This window comes from Biomphalaria glabrata, chromosome 2 (genome assembly GCF_947242115.1).
Source record: "Biomphalaria glabrata chromosome 2, xgBioGlab47.1, whole genome shotgun sequence".
NCBI lineage: Eukaryota > Metazoa > Mollusca > Gastropoda > Planorbidae > Biomphalaria > Biomphalaria glabrata.
Window position 1 is genome coordinate 3,681,497 of NC_074712.1, and position 17,779 is coordinate 3,699,275.

Sequence of the window (17,779 nt, forward strand, 5' to 3'; positions counted from 1 at the left end):
AGAGAGAAAGATGAAGAGAGAGGTGAAGAGAGAGGTAAAAGGTATAAATCAGATTGACTGATATATCTGTTGTAAATTTAGTAGCTATCATTTCTTGTATATCTCTCGATTTGTTTTAACACTATTACTATCCGTATTAATGCTTCATCAAGCACCGGCCAATAACAAAACCTACGATGGGCACTGGTCAATACTATTGCCTGGTTTGATTGTACAGAAACAGAATAGCTTGCTTATTGCCTTAAGATGGCCCTGGCCACGTTTGCTGCAACTTCAGCTATTAGCCGTTGTGTCCGCTGGGGAGTTCTCTCTCTCTCTGCCTTCATACTCCAGCGCCAAATTGTATGACTATCAATTAACGAACGTCCTATAGAGGGCGCTCATACTGTATGGGGGGGGGGGAAACATGATAGATCGCTTTACTAATGAGAAGGTTCTTGAACGGAATCAGAATGGTCAATTAGACCCATGATGACCACACGACTACTTAAAGAAAAACTCTAAAACCTAGAGGACTAGATCTAGAAAGTCTGAGCATTAGATGGAAACTGGTTTGATCTGCATAACATATGTCACATCGGTCTTCCAGATGTAATGGTCACGTGGCATTGCTTAAAAAAATCTTTTCTAATATTAGGAAGAAGTGAGTTCAATACACAGAACATAAAACTCTATCACCAAGAAAGTTCTATGTTCTTGTCATCCAATAGCTTTAGGAAATAACGCTGCTCGATTGCTTTTTACTGGATGTATCTGTTAGTACGCAGTAGCCTGTCATTTAGGCACAGATCGTTGGAATTCATCTGGTTAGCGTTTTTCGGAAAACCACATTTCTAAAATACAAGAGCTCTAATTCTCTAACAGTGTTCTTGTCCACGATAATCCAATCAGTCCTCACCCTTGTCCTGCCCGTTTTTCCCCCAGCGTTCTTTGGAGTCGTAAATAGAAACTCATATCCGGCCACAAATAACTGGTAACCCCCATTGGCTGTTCGTGGCGGAGGACACGTGAATGATATCATTGATATGACATAATTACATTTCTCTTTTGTTGACGGATTTAAATGTACCCGGTAATGGCTTTTTTTTAAATGAATATATTTCAAGCCATACAGACATTGCATCAAAATAAAATAAAATAATCTGGGACTGCCTGTTCAAGGGATATCTAGCTCTTGGCCGTGAGCTCGATTTATGATGAAGCCCAGTATCTAAATTGGTTTTGCATATTACATTAGTGCCCAGCCTTGTCCCAATGTGTAGTTGAAACTGATTTAACCTATACTTTTGCAGTAGAGCGATTGATGTCATTATGAAGTGGTCAACATGGGTCAGATGTCGGTCAGAAAAGTAACACTTTTCTTTCACATAGTTCAACGAGCACTCTCTAATTCAGAGACCTTACAAAAATTGCTACTAATTTTATTAGTAAAAAAAAAAGTTGTAAAAAGTATCTCTACGAGTTTCTAGTCACACTACTTGAACGATTAGTATCTAGTAAGTACAATATAATCTAACGACTTCTATGTTTGACAGTATGAGAACCTCCGTAGCTAGAACCAAAAATAGTAGCACCAACCTAAGCTGTACCGGAGGCTGCTAAACGAGTTGTGGTGTAAGTTGGTATTGATTCACAAGTATCTTATCCAAGACGAGCTGTAAAAAGATGGATTAGAGGGATGTTCTATAAATAGCATTAACACTTTCGATCTCGTTCAAATGCTTCATATATTTTAGCTGGTAAGTCTAAATACAATGAAATAATAGATAACATAAACCAGTATAAGCAAGCTGATTTTTCCCTTGTCTATTATATTTTAAAGCAGTGCTTCTCAAACATTTCGCACATTCTGAGCATTTAGCGGAACACTTTGCTTATTTTTTTTTTAGAGAGATTAATTCACCTGGAGGCCTACTAGTGAATTATTCCAGTAGTTTGTGGAACACCCAGAGTCCCGCGGAACACACTTTGGGAATCACTGGCTTATAGGTAAATGAACATGAAAATACTGTTGTAGGATTCTCACTTGCCTGATTGTTATTCCCATATTATCAGATTGATTTGCGTATTAATATACTGTAATAACTTAAGGGAGGCGACTCAACGATATACAGATGTTTATTCACAGGAGGACATCACAAACGCATAGTAACAATGTCTGCCTTGAGCACAGCCTCCTTATAAATTCTAGACTTTGGGCGGAACTCCGTTATCTTGTCCAATATCAACATTCCTTTCAAGTCTAGTTCTTAGCAGTGCACCTTTCACAGAACGGTGCGCATCACACGATATGCTGGTGCGCATCACAGGATATATACCGGTGCGCATCACAGTGTGACAAATCAGATAAATGGAAGTTTATTATAACTAAAAGTTCAACTTTTGCACGCTAATGAGTTCTTCAATCCACGTTACCTTGTTTATTTCACTGTCTACAAAAATAGCATAGGAATCAAATGCATTCAAAAAAAATGAGCTCAAACTGCGAGGGAGAAATTAATCAATACATGATTAATTTTTTAATTATCCGCTTTTCTCATCCAACCCCCCACGCCCCCTTGCCAATATTGTAAAATTGTAAAGGCAGAAATAAAATATGAACAAGAACTGCTTCATGTGAATCATATGAATAAACTTGTTTTTGATAAACTAATTTTGTCACGTTCCCTCTCTCTTCTACCCATAATTCTCTCTCTCTCTTTCTCTCTCTCTCTCATACTTACTTATAAGTCCATTCTTCTCTCAACCTTAGACAGAGACAGATTTTCATTTTGTCAGAAAGCTTATGTCACTCTTATCTGTCTGATACAAATGCTGTACACTCTATTTATCCAATTATTGTCACGCATGAACTAATGAAAACTTTTACCAATTTAATCATCTTGTGGTAATTAATTTCGCTCTGTGTAGAAAGAAAAAAAAAAAAGGATAATATATATATATTATATATATCCTTTTTTCTTTACAAATATATAGGTGGGTGTGTGGCACTAATTGTGCGGTTCTTTCTTTTATACAGGTGTCTTTAAAAAATATTTTTTTTTTTTTATATTTTACTTGCTTCTTACTCATTTTTTTTCCCTTCGAAATTCGAATGATTTTCCGGTATCTAGAACATTACAAAATGTCTGCTCCATCGTGTAGCGGCGTGGTTCACGAGCACAAATAAAACAACCGTCAACAGTTAAACTTGTCATTATAATACATTGTATTTACGACATCGGATTCAATGCGCCATGAAGTCGCAAAATGCTTGACTTAATATATGATTGGGACGCTAAGTCGTGACGTTTTTTTTGCCGTTTTAGAATGAAATAATTGGATGTTGAGTTTTGTTTTAGCGCTTCGGCTCGACGGTCTGTTTCGCATCCCTAATTTTACGTCATTGGGCGTGATATATCAATACTTATAGTTAGTGAATAGTTAAATTTGGTGTGATTGTACAATTATTGAACAGCTCAATAAAAGTCATATAACTTATACGGATTGGCATCGATCTCTACAAAGTTGACCCAGAACTGGCTCTTGGAAATGAATAATAATAATAAAAAAAAAAAAGCTTTACACGTATCTGCTCTTTTTCAATTTTGTTGACATTCAATTACCTGGTCATCATTTATTCATTTTTGAGACGTATCCCTGCATTCGTGCTCATTGTGCGCTATCTGGGCCGTGGCAAATGTATTTCCTTCTACAGGAATCAATATGAAATATTGCCCGACTGTTATGTTGGCGTAGCAAGAATACAATTTCTTTATTTTTTCCCCCTTTTTTTGCGAAAAAAAAAAAGGAAACCTTTGAGATAATGTCAACATCGTATGTATGTTGGTATCATTAATATTAATTTGCTTTATTAGATTAATTTTATATTTGTTCATCTCTTCTGGTAAGTATTAGCACTCGACTAGTGGCTCAGAATATGATGTTAGCGTAGTTAACGTGTTATTCTAGTCCCAATTAACGTTTAGATTAATGGTTAAACTTTTGTTGAATTTTTTTTTTCATTTATACTCTCTTCCTTTTCCTTTGTAAAAACAAGATTGTATTATATTTTGCTTGTTTTCCCGCTGGTTGTATGAATTACTCATTATTGGGGGATTACACAGCAATCTGCTCTTTGTTTGCAATTTGATTTTTTTAAGATCCTGTTTACGTTCTTTATACTCTCTTCCTTTTCCTAAGTTTTTTTTTTAATCTGTAATGTGATATGTTTATTGACAATTTAATAGCTATTTAAAAACAACAACAACATTCAAGTACTTTACAATATGTAAATCATAAATAGCATTCCCGGACATAAACATTTGTCCCCGGTTTTCATGTAGAGAAATTGGCGGCGTAAAGTCTAGTGTAAACAAATATTTTCCTTAGTTTTTATTTTTGAATTGATTGCTTTCAAAAAATTAGCATTTACTAAGTTACAATAATTGGGAAATTCGATGCTAGCCATAAACCGTAGAACTCGACACAGCATTCCAGGTTTGAAGCGGATAATTCTGTTTATTCAAATCACTTCTTTAGAGGATCTTTCTAGCCTCGTAATTGGATGTCTCGCGGCGCTGTTGGACTGCGCTAATTACATCACAGATTTTTTTATTTTTTTTTATTTTACTGTATAGAAATTGTTCAAGGCGAGGGCCAAGCATCAGTAATATCCGAGGCCGTCGCGAGTGGTGAGTTCCACTGAGTGCGCTGAACTGAACGTGCAAACGGAGGCGAAGTTAGGCGATGAGGCGCAAAGCAAAATGCCTGATCTGTGAAGTGCATCTTATTAACAAGTTGTTACTTACGCCATCACTTTTTTTTTTCGTTGTTGCTGTTGTAAATAGTCTTCGCAAAATGTAAATACTTGCCTTTACTCTAGACTGCGTTGTTGATGTATTGCGAGTCAAGTGAATGCACACCAGGAAGCAGGCGAGCTGATGCGTAGATCAACATAGATCTAAATAAATATGTGCAATAGTCTGGGCTTTGATTGCATGCCTTTAAGATTGCTAGATGTCTAGTCCTGTAAAACTTTGTCGATTGCGAGTCTTTTTCAATAATAATAAATTCTGTTGTTGCTACTATAAAAAGGGGGAAAGCTACATAGAGCAATGACCTTGGCATTGCATGAACGTCTATCTCTATACTATAAAAAATGGGGAAAGCTACATAGACCTTGGCATTGTATGAATTTTTTTTTTTGTTTCTAATGTATTTTGCCTATTTCTATACTCCCATGTCCATGATATATATTTTTTTTGTAGGCTTGGTCATCGTCACGTTAATGTATGGATGAAAATATCAAGCGAATGATGGTCAATTTGTGTACTGGGCTGAATGGTTGGGTGTCTGGAACTTTAAGCACCCTGTAATTTAGGCACAGGTAAATTGGGTAATTTCTGACAAGGCGGAAAATTAAGCACCGGAATTATAGGCACTCTTTAATAACGACCTTAATTTTGAAGATAATTTTACGGTGCCTAAATTACCGGCTGCCTAATTTTCCGTGGGTGCCTAAATTACCGGATGCCTAAATTGCGGTGCCTAAACTTCTTAGATTCTTAGGTGGACAAAATCACTTGACAACCTAATAAGGGGGCTCAGGTTTGAATCCCGGTGTTGACCATGGATTTTTAATTGGGGTTTGAGTTGACTTGTGTTTGCTGACGGCTTAAAGGCAGAACAGAAACCCTCTCCCTCCCTTGTCCAGAAAAGAGATTGGACCAGAGGGCGCTGGGCGTGATATAACAACAACAAAAAACAACAACAACAACAACAAAAAATCCGCTATTATTAAAAAACCAATACAAAAATGAAGATAAAAAAAATATGTCATAGTAAAGAATTCCCCCCCCCCTCCCTCTTTCCCCCCAAAATTCCTTCGTTTTACAATTTAAGCCCTCGTAGCAAACCTCGCACATGAGATCTTTGCTATTCATTGGCTTGAAATAGAGATCTAAATGTTTATGGAATGGCATTGATTCATCTCTTCGCAAACCCCCGCCCGCTGGAATACCTGCTTCCGTATTGTGACAATAACATCCAGCCGTAAATCATTTCCGAAATCTACGGAAACCACGTCTGGCATGTTTGACATTTCCTTGTTGACCTTCAGGTGCAAATTGTGAGACTCGCACACTGCTCGCTGTTGTCAGATTTCTCTGTTGATACCTTTTTTTTTTTTTTTTAAACTCTGTCGTATTCGGCCTACTTAAAGGAAACAGAATAAAAACTTGACCTATTTGTTTTGTTTGGTTGTAATTATTGTAATAACATCTCAAAGATAACTGTAGTTAGTATAACATTCCTAGATCTACCTTAGCCATAGAAGCTGAAAAAATCAGCCTCTTTTAATTTAATCATAAGCTAGTTTTAAAGGGGGAAAAAAAAACATTTTCAGCTTCTAGTCTATAACTGTCTCGTCAATTCTCCCCGCACTTTTTTGTATTTCCCTGTCAAAAACTCGGAGGAGAAACCGAGGGCTGGGTCACGTGTGGGATATCTTCCAATCCAACAGGACATTTGTCGAGTGCAGGAGATGTTCCAAATGATTCCCCCCAGTCTGATGAAAACGTTAACGTAATGTCCATCTTGACGTAAGTGCTGCTGCTGAAAGGTTCTCAAACCACGCTTTGCACCAGCCATTATGCTTTTATTGGTAGTATTTTTTTTCGATTGCATTGGTTTGGCTTCTTAAAGAGCACGACGTAGCCTAAAGTGTGCCGTTGTCCCAAAAATCCCAGAAATATGGCTTTTAAGTGCATAGATGAATGAGAAAAAAGATATCTGTAGTTTTAATATTGTAAGCAATATACTAGTAATGAAAACAAATAATCAAGTTTAAAAAACCGTCTTTTTGTTTTACAAGGCTTATTTTAACTCACTTTATCTATCTGCCTTTCTGAAGTGTGTACACATTGTTTCTCCTACACCCAGTCTCGGATCAAGTTGAAACTTCGCACAATTATTCATTGACATAGACAAGACATGAATCAATTAAACACAAAAGTAACCAATAAGTCAAATAATTACTGGGTAATTAATTATTTTGCTTGATAAAGGGAAACTAATCCTTCAGTATTCACATATATGGCTAAATGTGTTGCTATTTATCCCTCACGTATTCTCCGATCAAGTTGATACTTTAAACAATTATTTATTGTACCTAACAAAACATGAATCAATAAACAAAAATACTCAATTAGTCAATTAATTATTGACAATTAATTATTTTGTTTGATATCGAATAAGGGAAATGACGTGTATATTATTGACATAGACATAAATAAATATAGACTGGAAAAAGGAAGTAACTTTATGTAACTTGAAAACATGTATATCTATTGTATTCGGATTTCCGCATTATGAAAAGTTGCATGATCTTCATTCTTAGAGATTAAACAAAGCTACAGTGCCTCCTTATTTACAATATATATAGGTGTGTATCAAAGTTAAAAAAGCACTTTGATACTGCTCATAAATGCTTTATAATAAAGTACACAAAATTGCAAGTCACAAATTTTCATTTCATAAAACTCTTTAATTGGCCAGTCTATATTTATTTATGTCTATGATTATTGATAGATAAAATTTGTTTTAAGGGCAGAGTTCTTCCCCCTTTAAAAAAAAAAGATTTTATTATATTTTGCTTGTTTTCCCACTTGTTGTATGAATTACTCATTATTGGGGGATTTCACAGCAATCTGCTTGCAATTTGATTTTTTAAGATCCCGTTTACGTTCTTTAAGCCAATGTTTCCCAAAAAATTAATTAGCAGTCCACCACGTCGTGAATTAATCTCTCTTAAAAAATAAGTAAAGTGTTCCGCTTAATACTCAGAATATGCAAAGTGTTCCGCTTAATACTCAGAATGTGCAAAGTGTTCCGTTAAGGAAAATGTTTGGGAAACACTGCTTTAAGAAATACATTTCAGTAAATAGACAAAAGTAATCAATGTCAAGGACGCCGTTTTGAAAGCCCAATGTCATGTGATATAACACAAATCACTTTGTGCTTCAATGGGGGAAGAGCTTTGAAATTTGATTCTACAGTTCTGGATAGTGAACACACATTATTATAATGGTCCTGCTTAAAACTTCCGTTATTCTGTGTACCGGATACACCAGAAAGGTTGCCATTATGGATTTTCCTCCATGTAGAAAAAACAACAACTCCAGTATGTGTGTAGGTGTCTCTCAACCCAGCGTTCCTTTTTTTTTTTTCTAAGCTCATTTCGTCTGTCTGGTACAAAATTTGCACACGCTATTTCTCCCACTTCACATTCTCGGATCAAATTGAAACGTTGCACGATTATTCATTGTCCCTAACAAAACATGAATCAACTTAAAGAAATTAGCCAATTAATTTATTAGTGCTGAGTAATTAAATTTGTTTGATTTTTTAAAATAAATATATAAATATATATATATATATATATATATGTGTGTGTGTGTGTGTAAATATATATATAAATATGTGTGTGTGTGTGTGCGCGCGCGCGTGCGTGTGTAAATGTGGAGTTCTTCCCCTCAGATAAGCTTAAGTGCTTTAATATTTTTTTCTTTCATGGATGGTGCTCCCTAGTTGTTTGCTCTTGTTACTAGTAGCTTTATATATGTTTTTTTTACTAAGTATGCTGGGTACCCCGTATATTAAACTAAGCTGATCACCAAAAGGACCACAAAAAAAAAGTGTGTGTGTGTGTGTTTAACAGTAAAAGGTGAGAACTGCTGAGCTTGGGATCAGAACTTTGGTCTACTCACGTTTGCATCACATAGTCCGTGGATCAGGTCCTGTAGGCACAAATCTCTGGAGATAAGACTGAACTGAGATCAAGATGTCTTCATCTTCACGCTGTAGCCTACGGGTAATCCCGTTATCTCGAGCATGAACAAAAGTGCGAGATCTCTGGCGAGGGCGAAAGGTTCAAGCTGTTGGGCACTCATTCATGCATGTTTCTACTCGTACAGAAAAGTCCGATCTCCTATTTGTGCCACTGTTGTTTTTTTTTTTTTTAACATATAGGTAGGGGTATTAAATTGTACTTTCATGCATATAAATAAATATGAACGAATAATCTCGTTGAGCATAAAGGGTATCAAATAATAACAGACAATTTTTTGGGAGTGGGGCATGTTGCCAGGGCCGGCCCTAACAATTGCGGGGCCCTATGCGGAACGGATTGCGCGGAGCCTAGTCTTGGTAGGGAGAAGCATAATGTCAAAATTTAGATTTTGTATTAGGAAATACATTCGTCTTTACAATAGATTTTTATGAAATGATAGCTCACAATACCGTTTTTTATTTAATGGCATCCCAAAATGACAATTTAGTCTATTTTTCAGTAGATTATTATGAGTTTTCAGGAGATTTGAATAATTTCAGAAGATTTCCAGGACGCCCTGGAAAATCAGGAGACCGCGAAACCCGTTATTACATACAAGTTATAATGCTTTAATTTAATAACTTACACCTAGAATCAGCGCAGGGCCAATGAAAGTTCAGGGCCCACTGCGTCCGCATAGGCTGCAGTGGCCTACTGACGGTCCTGCATGTTGCACTGGCGGGCTATTAATCAGTAAAGATAAACCGAAAAGGAAAGATGATAATCAAAACTTATCTTTCCATTATTGTTGTCACACTCACTAGAAATGCAAGTGGCCACATGCCGATAGCAAAAAGCGGGAAAATGGAAGGAAGAGGGCGTGTGGTGGACTGTTAGTTCTAACTGGGTCAAACGGGGGTTGGGAGGGATTTGTAAAGGGAAATAAAAATAGGAATATGTACAAATTATTTATATCATAGGGACGGGTGGGGCCTGAACGTAGACGGGTGATTTTGATGTTGCATTTTTTTTTTTCATTTCATTTAATCAACTCAGGCATTTTATCTTGACCTTTGAAATTACAATTTTTTTTTTATTTAAGTTACAGCCTTGGATGTTGCTATTTGTAATGACTTAGCCTGTTTGTTAAGTTAATGTTATGGAGTTCGATGATGGCTAGCCTGTTTGTTAAGTTAATGATATGGAGTTCGATGATGGCTAGCCTGTTTGTTAAGTTAATGATATATGGAGTTCGATGATGGCTAGCCTGTTTGTTAAGTTAATGATATATGGAGTTCGATGATGGCTTCATTTGAAAGTTCTCAGTTACATCGCACCCCTTCTTCTGTAAAATACTATATTACACGGTATATCGAACTCACACACTGTACATCTCCTAACGCAGCTTTGTCAACTTTATACTGGACGTAAAATACTTGATTTGGGTTTCTATTTTTGTTGTGCCCTTCAGAATGTTCTCTTTTACGAGTACATCAGATTGGAATCAAGTTTCGAGGCATTATCGAGGAAATGTAGAGTGCTTTGGCTTTTATGGGTTAAAACTATCTTTCTCTTTCTCCCTTTATTTTGTTAAAATCTCCACATAGTATTATTGATAATAGCATAGCCCAGTGTTTCCCAAACTGTGTTTCGCGGTACCCTAGTTTACCGCGAGGCCTGAATAGGTGTTCCACGAACTACTGCAATAATTAACTAGTAGGCCACCACATGAATTATTTTCTTTAAATAATAAGCAAAGTGTTCTGCTAACTACTCAGAATGTGAGAAGTGTTCCATTTAGGAAAAAAAAAATGGGAAACACTGGTCTAACCGACCTAAAAGTAAACTTTACTTTTTTTTCCCTTTGGTTTTATGGAAGGGTTGGAGATTGGATTTAAATTTTTTTTAAAGAAATTTATCACTGAGATTTTTTTTTTTTTTTGTCGTCATTAGAATGAATCAGTGTTGAATAAAGTTTGTCAAGGAAGTGGTTCCTCGGCTAGACTGACAACTTGACAGTCAGCTCGGTCATTAGACTTCAGCTTGGACAGCAACTCGCCCTGTTACATTGTCGATTAGTCTGTGTGGGCAACCTAGAGGGCATCATTCTTAAGTCGGTGCGCACACGTGACGCTGAACTATTTCTATAATGAGTATTGTGGAAAAAGGACTCCGGATTAAAAGTCATTATATACTATAGACATCACAGGATTCAGGGGAGGGGAGGTACAGATGATTCTCCTCTCATTGCTTCACCTCCTTAGACCTCCCCCCCTCCATGCACTCCCACTATAAGGAGAGGATTTGTTGCGGGTAGATGTTGAAATAGGCCGTGAAATTTACGTAATGACTCTTAAGACTACACACTGGGGTATATTCTATAATGACTCCTAATCCGGAGTCATTTTTTTCCACACATTCTTATGATGGTCATTTTTTCCCCCCGTTTCGTCAGCTTTTCTTTTGCCTAAATTTCCAGACACCATTTTGGAAGCATATCTTAGGAGAAAATATATAGGTAGTGGGCTGCTTAGAGGCATTTACCCCTTCTGGCAATAATAACCTTACGGAACGTAGAAAGTTATTTAAGCATAATGTAAATATTTGAGGTAGAACGTATATAAGTAATTCTTGACGCATTCAAATCGTTTTAGCTATCCTCCCAACCCCCACCTCATGATTATTTGGAAGGAGAACGCAGAGTAAATGGAACTCTTGTTTTGATTTTTATTTATGCATTCTTTGTTACTTTTACAGATTTTATTTCATTTATAGCTGTCGAAATTAGCGAATTCTTGATGGAGAGTAGTTAGACCAGTTGTAATTTCTTCCTTTATCGTCTGCTTTTTTGCACAGACCTTACCTAGTCTGCAGGTTATTTAGAGAGAATCACTGACTTAAAGCGTTTGCGAATTTACGTAAAGGGGGGTAATAGATTTGCAAGATGACTTTTTTTAAAACGCTATTTTAAAATATTGTTTTTAGTATGACATTCATTTAAAATATTATTTCAAATTAAACTTTAGTAATCTCCAAGAATATTGGAAGGATTTGTCGTTGTCTTAACACTTTTCAATTATGAGTTAAAACAAAATTTACGTTTAAATCGAAAAGCTTGTTTTTATAAATAAAAAATGTAAGTAAATACTTTAACAATTCAAATTGTCATTAATGGTTAGGCATTTTGAATTTTCATTAAATCTAGAATACATAAATTTGAAAAATAAAACATTAAATACCCTCTATTGCTTCCTGTACTCGTCGGTGTTGAGCGGTCAGGCCGTGGATCCGCCAAAATGTTAGTTGTGTGTGTTATTGTTATGGATATTAAATAATAATAAAAAAATGTTACGCACATACACATCAATCATAGAAAGTCTGCTCGGACATAGTCTGCAAGGCACAATATGGCAAATAACATGAACAGAAACTGTAAACCCTTACGTGGCAAATGGTATTGACACAGACTTCTAGGCATAATGTGGCAAATGACATTGACTTCCCAAATGTGTAGCAGACATTTCCAATTGTTTCCCCCCCCCCTTTTTTTTTTTTTTACTGTTCTCATCAATGTAAACAAGCAAATCTAAATTCAACATTTTGCGTGTTAACTTTTTTTTATTCAGAATGAATTTCAACAACCGGCTTTCTTTTTTTGCACGCATCACAAATATGTTAAGAAGGTAAAGATCATTCACTTATATTTTGAATGTTCCAATTTGATTAGAGTAACACCATTGATAAAAAAAAAAAATCCCTAAACTTGGAGACATTTCACGGTTGAAGAATAAATAGTCAAGTAGATATATTGCATAAAACACTGGACCTTAATTTACAAATAGAAATGAACAAAGGTAGAGGCACATTTCTTATTCCTTATGCTAGAACTAATTCGTACAAGTGCTGATTCTTCCCGTGCCATTAGAGAATGGAATGAGTTGCCTGAATCAGCCAGGAAAACCTATGACTTGGCAGAGTTTAAGTCATTGATTGACTAGATTGACACATGAAATGCGTAGGACGTAATTATTTTCTTTTTTTTTTTGAAGTAACGTCTGTAATAGATAAGATAAGATTACGCTGGTTACTAATCCCTTTCTAATAAGGCTTGTCTTCGAGTCCGAAGATTAATTAGGAGTGCAGTATTTCGCGTGGATACGCAGCCCCAGCTACGACCCACATATTTTGCCTCAACCAGCGAAGGAATGACCATTTTCCGTCGGTGGTCTATTCTCTTTTCGCCGTCTACGTCTGTCCTCGGCAGTACATTGTCTTTAACCCGTTCTAAGTAGCATTTATCTCCACAGCACACCTCCAGGGGTACGCGTTGCACGAGTTGAAAAACACTGCTCTTGCTCCTGGTGCTTAGCTAGCAGAAATGATGAAATCGGAAATGAGAAGCTTAATTAACATGTTCCGGTTTCACTTTCTATATTTATATATAGGCGCTATTGTTACCTACAATGTTGCTATTGGAGAACATACAGAAAGAGGTTATGTCGAAACGCGAACATATTGTGCCACCGTACAATAGCGTATTGAGTATAAGCAGAAATACTTGACCTACCAGAGGCGTAGCTAGGGTGGGGGAGGGAGGGGAGAATTTGAAAATCCCCCGGGACCCCATTTACATTAGTGTTTTTTACATTAAATATTAATTATTACGCAAAATGCAGGTGCCCCCAATGAGATCAAGCCCTCCCCCCCCCCCGGCCCCAAATGATGGCTAATTCGTACCTACGCCACTGTTACCTACAATCAAAATTGTACTACTCGTTTGTATGAAATTATATGGAGTTAAAAACATCAGCATCTCATCAAAATTAAAACAGTAATTTCGGTTTGTCTGTGTCCACTTTGATCTCCTATTGGAGATTTACATACATGGCAGCCAATCCATAAATATCTAGTTGGTGTATCCGGTGTATAAAATCGAAGGAAGTGAATATAGGTTATGTTTTATCATCTGTTTTAGTTCTTTGATACGTTTTGTACGTTTTCTAGCACTGCAGAACCCAGTGTTCAGCCGCTTTGCTTTAGTTGGCAATAGGGAAGATTAATTTATCGTCCTTGACATTGTTCAGCAGCTTTGCTTTAGTTGGCAATAGGGAAGATTAATTTATCGTCCTTGACATTGTTCAGCAGCTTTGCTTTAGTTGGCAGTAGGGAAGATTAATTTATCGTCCTTGACATTGTTCAGCAGCTTTGCTTTAGTTGGCAATAGGGAAGATTAATTTATCGTCCTTGACATTGTTCAGCAGCTTTGCTTTAGTTGGCAATAGGGAAGATTAATTTATCGTCCTTGACATTGTTCAGCAGCTTTGCTTTAGTTGGCAATAGGGAAGATTAATTTATCGTCCTTGACATTGTTCAGCCGCTTTGCTTTAGTTGGCAATAGGGAAGATTAATTTATCGTCCTTGACATTGTTCAGCCGCTTTGCTTTAGTTGGCAATAGGGAAGATTAATTTATCGTCCTTGACATTGTTCAGCAGCTTTGCTTTAGTTGGCAATAGGGAAGATTAATTTATCGTCCTTGACATTGTTCAGCAGCTTTGCTTTAGTTGGCAATAGGGAAGATTAATTTATCGTCCTTGACATTGTTCAGCCGCTTTGCTTTAGTTGGCAATAGGGAAGATTAATTTATCGTCCTTGACATTGTTCAGCAGCTTTGCTTTAGTTGGCAATAGGGAAGATTAATTTATCGTCCTTGACATTGTTCAGCAGCTTTGCTTTAGTTGGCAATAGGGAAGATTAATTTATCGTCCTTGACATTGTTCAGCAGCTTTGCTTTAGTTGGCAATAGGGAAGATTAATTTATCGTCCTTGACATTGTTCAGTTATGCAGTGAAAATCTCCAACAGTACACAAATAGTTGATCCGATCTTGAAAGTGATTCGTCATATCTTGACACTGAAGCTTGTTCGAGTTATTGATCAATAAAGCGTCGAGTGCTGCATGAGGGCGTATTTTTAGAGTTTTCAACTAAAAGTGTTCATTTCGTAATCCATTGTGCGTTACATTTTTTTTTTTGTGTGTGTATCTCATCATTCGCTTCGAAATGTCACGCGATGATTTAAATTATACATTTCAAACTTTAAAAGAAAAAAAAAACAACATATCTGCTGCTTTCAATAATTGCCCGGTCCTGTTTTCGTGTTGCTGCAACGTAATAGCCTACCAGCAAACAAGAAGTAAAGCCTTGGCGAAACCCTGCATTAATGAGGGGGAGGAGAAATAAAACGCGGCCGCCTTTAAATGATGATTGAATTGCTGTAACGGATTTGGGCGGAAGCGCTTGAAAAACATCCCTGGCCTGATATAAATGTAAAACTCGACCGTAAGCTCATCTTTAATGTATTCTTTTCTTTCTTGTGTAAAGAGACACACGAGAGAAATCACTATTAAAGGACGAGGCCACTAGCGAGTCATCACGGAGATCTAGAATTATCAGTGTTTTTAGCATACTATTAGCAAGTCAAAAAGTAGGGCATGGCAACAAAATGTTAGTGATTTGTATTTATTGGTGATGTTTGGAGGGAACCTGACTTCAGTAAAAATTAAAGATTTTTTTTTTATTCGTTTACTTTTTTTTCATCGATTTCTGTCATTGATCTCTAATTGATTCTTAATCCCGATGGTGTTGATAAATATGATTTTGATTTTAGTATTTACTTTTCTATCTTTGTCTTCTCTATCTCTCCGTGTCTCTATCTCTCTGTCTCTATCTATCTTTCTTTTTCTCTCTATCTCTCTGTCTCTCTCTCTCTCTGTCTTTCTCTTTGTCACTTTCTGTCTCTGTCTCTTTTTCTTTCTCTCTCTCTTTCTCTCTGCCTTATATTTCTCTCTCTCTCTTTCTCTGTCTTTCTCTTTCTGTCTGTTTGTCTCTCTTTCTCACTGTTTCTCACTCTCTCTGTCTCTATCTCTTGCTCTTTTTCTCTCCCCCTGTCTCTTTGTCTCTGTGTGTGTCTCTCTCTCTTTCTCTCTGTCCCTCTCTTTGTCTCTTTCTCTCTTCGCCTTTTTATATTTTGATGAGAGAAAAGGAGAGTTCTTATATAGGCTCACAGGTTCAATACTAATGACATTACATGTATATATTATATTTGTATAAAAGAAATGGAAATATTTAAAGTGTGAAATGAATCTAGCTTAACCTTTTCAACCAATGTGGCCCAATATGCGGCCCAATATACAGCCCACAGTGCTGTCCATCCCCTCAAAACGTATCCCACAATGCATAACGAAGCCGTAGAGGCTCTATTCCATTGGACGAGCCCACTGGAAATGGCATAACGTTCAGTTTTTAGAAGAAAAAAAAATGTGCTTTTATTTCCTAAGCTTTGTTCTTTTAAAAACTAGAGGATTGTATGCATCATTGCACAAAAAAACTTTAACGTTAATGGCGAAATTGACTTTGAAAGATGTAGTTAGCGAGTGCAATTGAATTTCGTGGTCAATATCGGGAATACGATAATGTCCTTTGACTATCAGTCAGACTTGATGGTCAAAATTCTGTCCACTTGAATGACCAGTTCAGTGTGCTCCCCGCACGCGTATTCCCTTACGTCCTTGTGGGACCGTCCTGTGAATGTCCAGAACTCTGTTTATCTTGCTGTGATACTCTCCTAGGGACCTTCACGTCATCCTGCCCCCTCATATCTCCCCCAACCCTCGGGCAGTCCTCATGTCGCGCTTAATGACAGGGATGCACTGACTCAGAATTGTGATGGCGGTTTCACGAGTGAGTTGCTGTAATTTTTTTTTTTTTGTGATGTTAAAAATGATTAGAGAGAATAAAATAAAACCATCACATCATCTAGTGGCATAACAGTTCAAGTATAAAGTAACTGTTATAGTCAGAGTAAGTCATACGCACAGTAACCAAAGTACTCAAAAGTAAACACGAACTGTTCTTTACCTTGTTTTAGAGGCGCGCACACCAGGTACGTGTTCGATTAGCAAAAAGTAGTCGTTGCTCCTATCTACGGTAGACGGACAAACGGGCAGCACATAAACAACAGTGGCTTCATCCAATGGGAGTCCCCCCAAAAATATGTGAGCGCAATCGACATGAAATGAATGTAAACAACAATTGGATTATATATATATATATATATATATATATATATATATATATATATATATATATATAAAAGAGAAATGACTGAGGCGATGGCGAGAGTTTTTACATTGTCACGGGGCGCGTCACTACAATATATAATATATATTGTTTATTATAGTGTTAACTACCCATGGTAACCGAGGGTAAATATTTTAACATGTGTTCACTGGTAGATCAACATCTATACCCAAGTAGTTATTTTCTGATGAGACGTCCTTGAACCAAGCTGTTTTCTTTTCTTTTTTTTCCCCTGTCTGTTACCATGAAGCCCTTTATCCAGTGATCTAGAACTGGTCAGCTATTGGCATTCTCTATTTCATAAAAACATTTGGAGGAAGTGCGGATGCCCCACAGCTTGATCTCTCTCCTACATATGCCTCTATCTCCTTATCATTTCTTAAACCCATTTCGTCTTTTTTTTCCCCCAGCCTTGACCTTCACATCGCATGTTCTTTAAGCATATCGTTTTCTGCTTTCATATTTTAGCTCGAGGTCACAATAACGAAGCATGAGTCAGATGTGTAAAAAAAAAAAAAAATGGGGGCCGACAAGAAAGGTCAGTTTGGTCTTGACCGGTGTTTGTTTTGACGACGAGGCTAAAATAGCATTCATAAGAGGTCAAATGATCATGGTTTATCGTCCCCCATTCCCATTTATAAAAAAAAAAATCTATTTGCTCCTCGCCTATTGATCTCTCGCCCGCTCCTCGTGACGTGTTGGATGTACAAGGAAATACAATAAGCTCAAGCAAAACGTTCTACGAGCACATCGATTACTTAAGATCGCGTGTCTTCGTGCTGACCGCTGGCCAATTTCCTTTTTGCGGCCCCGCTCCACACGCACGCACACT

General features: G+C 36.9%; 1 protein-coding gene across 3 annotated transcripts in view; it reads left to right on the plus strand.

Moving 5' to 3' along the window:
• The window catches only part of LOC106057959 (caskin-2-like), a 258,135-nt gene that overhangs the window by 16,543 nt on the left and 223,813 nt on the right, over positions 1-17,779 (plus strand). The gene's annotated exons all lie outside the window — the stretch shown is intronic.